This window comes from Sceloporus occidentalis, unplaced genomic scaffold (genome assembly GCF_023333645.1).
Source record: "Sceloporus occidentalis isolate IW3139 unplaced genomic scaffold, rSceOcc1.0.p SCAF_2, whole genome shotgun sequence".
Taxonomy (NCBI): Eukaryota; Metazoa; Chordata; class Lepidosauria; order Squamata; family Phrynosomatidae; genus Sceloporus; species Sceloporus occidentalis.
The window spans coordinates 208,427,929-208,434,342 of record NW_028316982.1 but is presented as its reverse complement, the minus strand read 5'-3'; positions in this window follow the sequence as shown (position 1 = coordinate 208,434,342).

The following is a 6,414-nucleotide window of genomic DNA, read 5'->3' as shown; positions in this document are numbered from 1 at the left end:
AGTCTGGCCAAGAACATCAATATATCAATCCAAATTCCTGGAACTTTTATGAGCAGCATTTGAGCTTAACAAGATGTACTAGAAACTCCAGCAGGGATGTTTTAACTACCTGAGGTGTTCAAGGATGGTAAGCTGATTCTGCTACAATTTTATACAGAATTATTGAGCAGTTCTTACCATGATTTTTTTTACCCCTTTTAAGCTGTGGATTCAGATGACAAGGTGTTGTAGCAAAAGAATATAGGCTAAGTTCAGGACATGTTTCTATGTTCAAATGTTGAGAAACGCTCAGAATGTCATTGTAGAAACAATAGAGGGTTACATGCAAAGTCATCTTATTTGAATATTATTTAAACCTTATTTTTCATTTAGTTCCTTGATCTATCATCTGATTAAAAGTTAACTGCTATTTTATGGCTATTGTTCCTGGCTGCCCTGCACTTTTATTAGCCAGAGTTTTTAATTAAATTTCCTATTACTGCAATATACAAACAGAAAATCTATTAATATGTCTCCATCCCAGGCTGATAAAATGCCCATCTGAAGAGAAAAATCTCTGTGGAAAAAGTATTTGCTGAAGATCTATTGAAAGTTAATACTTTCATTTTCAGCAGGGTTTCATTTATCTCTCCAATAAAAGCAGTAGTAAATGAATTATGCCCGAACTACATTTACATTTAGTTGGGGTGAGAAGGAGAAAGATATTGAGCCCAGCCCTGATCTTGAGGAAGTCAATGGGAATTGTGCCATTAATTTCAACAACAGCAAGTACCTTAGAGTTATGAGCTGCAGCGTCATAAAGTTCAGAAGTGCATCTAACTCCCAAAAATGTTAAAAGTGTTATTAAAATGATTAGGCTGAACATAATTATCAGGCCTAGTTAACATACACACACACATCTGGATTCAACAGGACTTTTCCACTGAAGGAACAGATCACAAAAAGGACTCAGCAAAAGCAATAGGAAGTACATTTCTATATGGCTTATCAGTGCACTTTAGCACTCTCTAAGTGGTTTACAATGTGTAAGCTAATTGTCCCCAACAAGCTGGATACTCATTTTAGAGACCTCAGAAGGATGAAAGCCTGAGTATGTACTCACATATGAACTTGTGGTTTGTGAGTGAGTGGCTGCAGTACAGACATTTAACAACTGTACCACCAAGGCTCCTTATGAGGAACTCTCAGATGAGGCTTCCATAGTGTCTAATCCAGGAAATAAGAGAAAGAGAGAGAGAGAGAGAGATGAAGACATCTTCCATTTTAAATCAATTGCTGTTTTTTTCAATGTTTCTTGTTGTTTTACTTTCCACAGAATGGCACTGAGAAGAAAAAGTCAGAACAGCTGCACAACATTTTCTGATTATATGCATCTGGATGCATTCTTGAAATAAGCACTATATCCTTATTGCCAATTGATTTAATTGTTCTCCCTTTTGTTTACTCCTCTTTTACTTCTGGAGGACTCTTCCAGTCAAGGAATAGATCACAAAAAGGACTCACATTTTTGAGGAACTCTCAGATGAGGTTTCGATAGTGCCTAATCCAGGAAATATGAGAGAGTAGGACATGAAGACATTTTCCATTTTAAATCAATTCCTGTATTTTCAATGGTTGTTGTTGTTTTTCTTACCACAGAATGGAACTGAGAAGAGAAAGTCAGGACAGGTGCACAAAATTTTCTGATTATATACATCTGGGTGCATTCTTGAAATAAGCATTATATCCTTATTGCCAACTGATTTAATTATTCCCCTTCTTTTTAAGAAGAAGAAGAAGAAGAAGAAGAAGAAGAAGAAGAAGAAGGGAGGGGGGACTACAGAATGATTCCTATCTCTGTGCCTTCTTTTGAATGGCAAAGTAATAATGTAAGCAAGGTAAAATGGTAGATTAATAATTATCAGTGGCTTTTGAGCTGATCACAAAAGAGTGCCTTACCACCCCCTCCCCCCCAAACGTTAGATTGAAGCATTCACTGCTCATTCTATGAGCTTTTCATAGTATAGTCACCTCCTATAAGCTGTGTTTTACTTGACACAACTCCATTAAAAGATGTCACCAAGAAAGGGATCAGAAATACTTTCCAGAGGCTTATGTAAGAAAGTAATGATGAACTTCTTTGTGTCCCAGAAAGGATATGTGAGGATGACTTTGCTGTCTAAGATCTTCAGGATAATTCTTGACTTTGATGAAACAGGGCAAGAGGACAGCTGCTGGGAAAAATGAGCTAAATGAGTACAGGAAGAAGTAAGGTCAAGAGGAACCCTTCTTGAAGTTGTTCCAGAAGTCTGCAGTAACACACTATTTCAATTTCAATGCCAGGTGGAAACTAATGGTGTCAAGGGGAGACAGTGACATTTGCTAAGCCTGTAGGAAGGTGAAGGAACAGTTCAGTGCTCTTTGCAATAACCTTTGGCAGCGACAGCTTAATTATGTCAGATATCATTTGTTGGAAAAGCCCATGATCTTTCAAGTAGTTCAAGGACATAAATAATCCAATTGAAGCCATTTGAATGCCTATATGATTCTTTGTTTTGGAAAATATCATAGGTGGCATGAATAAACATTATTATTTTTACACCTCTCTTAGGGGAAAAATGTATTAGCATTTTTTCATCACAGTATTTTTTCCCTGCCTTTCTCACACACTGATGCCTGTATAAAAGCTGAATGTGCAGATTTACTTACCTAAATAAAGGCCAAACAGAACTGTCAATTTGACAGTTCTTGCAGTGAAGATACTTGTGTCAAAACTGTCTGAACAAATTTGCAGTTGAATGTACTTTGTAAATGTCATTGGCTTTTTAAGGTCATAAAGAATTAGGAGCAGTATGGACATGATCTTCCTTCCCTTCAAACAAAGTGGTTAATTTTGTCCTTTAATAGCACTTAAAAAAAGGTGTTTCTCACAATGTTGTGCTGTTGTTTAGTCCAGGCTTCCCCAACATGATACCATCTAGATGCATTTCAGTACAATTTCCATCATCCACCACCAGCTTCAGCATGGAACTGTAGTCTAACACATCTGGAGGACACAAGGTTAGGGTGAGCTGCTTTAGCCTAATTTTAAATTCCAAATTTGCAGTTGTTAATGTTAGGCAATTAAAAGTTCACCAATTTACAGCCTCTTAAAAGTTACATATAGCTGCACACATAGGCTTTACCCAATTCTTTCCTGCATCTTGAAATGTTTCACATTTGAAATGCATAATTAGTATTACTAAGATGTTAATGTGAAGAAGAAAGCAAAGGATAGGCTGCTCTTTGATCCAGACCTAGAGTCAATTCCCAGTACACCCATGCAGCTTTTAGGGCCTCAGCAATGACAACTTGTGTTAACTGTTCTGCCTACAATACGCTTGCCAAATGGTATCATTTTAAATTTCCCACAATTCCCCAGAGTTACTGCATGTTAGGTTCTTGGGGCCAACTATGGAGAATTTAAAATGTCTGCCTGCAGCTGCTACCAGGTTAGTATACTGTCTTTGCCAGGAGCCTGCCAGTGTTCCATTTTTGTACTGCCCTAACACTGGACACATAGCAACATCTACACATAGATATCAACCAAAAAACAGGTATCACTCCTGGTCACCAGCCTCCCTCCTTCCTGGTCATTCAGTCCCAATACAAAAATAAGACAATGCAAGCATTTATAAACCATTATTTTGACACCCTAAAATATTTTTCTTCTTCATATGACTACACACAATACAACTGTGGTTGAACTCCAATCTGCATGAATTTATCATTCTTTTTATAGTTTGCAGACCTTCAGGGTATACTACATTACAGAAGAACAGCTGTGAGAATATCACAGTTCTGCAGTCTGCACAGACAGGTAAGAGATTACTGGATGAAAGTATTAATAATAAATACATTGCACACAATATGATCCCCTGTAGTGTATATCTCCTGGGTCATGTTCTGATTGGAGATCTGACATGGTTTTCTAAGACCTTTTATAAAGGAAAAAAAAAGAAACGTAAAATGCTACTGCTGGCATATACAGCTTCTATTGATAATCCTATAAATATAGGTCTCTATGAAATTTACAATGGTATGAGAACAAACATTACAATGTTAGAGATAATTATTAGCATGAAAGCAAAATGAATTAATTTTATTTCAATGAAATGTGGATTTCTCGGTAAAACATATAATTAGAAGTCATAGATTAAATTAGGAATTTTCAGCATTTTCAGGAGCTACCTTCGATAGCATAGACCATGGTATCTTTCTGGAGCACCTGAGGGAGTTAGGTATTGGGGGCACTGTCCTCCAGTGGCTCCATTCCTACCTCTCAGGCAGATTCCAGATGGTGAGGCTGGGGGACAGTTGTTCTTCTAAGAGAAAGCTGACATTTGGTGTCCCTCAAGGCGTCATTCTGTCCCCCATGCTGTTTAAAATTTACATGAATCCAATGGGCAAGATCATCCGGAGACAGGGGGTGTGGTGTTATCATTACGCAGATGACATCCAAATCTATCTCTCTATGTCTCCGACTGCTGCAGTGACTAAAGATGGCATCTCTCCTCTGGACGCCTGCCTTGGGTCGGTAATGGACTGGATGAGGGAAACCAAACTCATGCTGAATCCAGAGAAAAATGGAGGTACTCGCGATAGGTACCTCAAGTCCAGGAACAGAATTTTGTCAACCAGTCCTGGACGGGGTCACACTTCCCCTAAAAGACAAAGTTCACAGTTTGGGAGTACTCCTGGACTTTACAGTTACCATCCCATGTGGGTATGATGGCCAGGAGTGCATGGTACCAACTGCATTCCTACCTGGCGAAAAGGACCTTGAAGCAGTGGTACATGCATTGGTAATCTCTTGTTTAGATTTCTGTAATGCGCTCTACTTGGGGCTACCTTTATACCAAGTTCAGAAGCTTCAATTGGTGAAAAATGCAGCAGCCAGATTAGTCACTGGAACATCTAAGTCAGACCATATAACACCAGTATTAAAATCTCTTCATTGGCTGCCAGTCAGTTTCCTGGTGCAGTACTAAGTGTTAGTTATTACCTTTAAAGCCCTACATGACTTGGGCCTGAGTCACTTGAAGGACCATCTCTTCCTACACAATCCATCCCTCACTCTCAGAATATCTGGGAAGAATTTATTAGAGCATGTAAAGACCAAGTTTACAGCAACTTCCCACAGAGCATTCACTGCCATAGCCCCTAAATTGTGGAACAGCTTGCTGGAGGAGATCCGTCTCATCACCACCTTAGATGCCTTTAAGTAGGCACTTAAAATGGATCTCTTCTAGCAGGCCTATCCACCCAATCTGTTATAAGAGATTCAAAAATACTCCACCCCATTCGTAATGGTATGTATTTTAGAAAACGATTTAATTTATGCATTGTATTGATAGTGGTGTTATTGTTTTACTGCTTTTTTTTTGTTGTAATGTTGTTTTTATTGTTGTAATCCCACCTCGATCCGCAGGGAGAGGCGGAAAATATAAATAAAAATGATGATGATGATGATGATGATGATGATGATGAAAATGGCTGAACTATCTGGGGCTGTTAGCAGCCTACATAGTAGTTCAGAATGTGATATGGGAATATATTACCCTAAATTTCAACACAAACTGTATACAAATCCTATATAATCTACAAACCAACAGGACTGTACTGCAAGTATGAAACAAGATTGGAAGCTGACATCTTCACATTGACCTTTAAAAGACAAAACTAATGTAGATCTTGAAGGGACCATGCCCTCCAATTGATCTCAATTCATGGTAATTCTCTGGATAAGACTTCTCCAAGGGCTCAAGTCCACTGATCATTTCCACTGCTCTGCTCTACTCCTGCAGACTCAGGCCCATGGCCTCTCTGATTTGAGTCCATCCATCTGATATGTGGTCTCCCTCTCTTTCTGCTGTCTTCTGCCTTTCCTAGCATTATTGTCTTTTATAATAATTCATGCCTTCTCATGATGTGGCCAAAATATGATAGTCTCAGTTTTACATCCTGGTTTTCAGGGAAAGTTTGGGTGTGAACTGTTCCAGAATCCATTTGTTTGTTCACTTTACCAACCTTTTCTTCAAAGTCCATTCTATAGAAGGCCTTGTGTTACCATTTCAATTAAGTTCATAGTGTATGGGTAATGGTGCATTTCATGAAAGACAACTTTTGCAAAGTTCTACCAAACTGGTAAGGCTTTTGGTACAGCCATCATGGCTGACTTCCTGTGTATCATCTGATGAGCCTAACAAAGCAGAACACTGATTAGCAGGTCACTACTGCAGTACAATATGTGGAATAGTTGCAAGCTGTGTCTCAGCCATCAATGAAATGACAGATTGTCAAGGTAAAACTATTTGTGGCATGCAGACTGGAAGACAATCCATCTTGAATTGCCACCCACTCAGGAGCATCCAAATGCATCTGAGGAAGTAGACT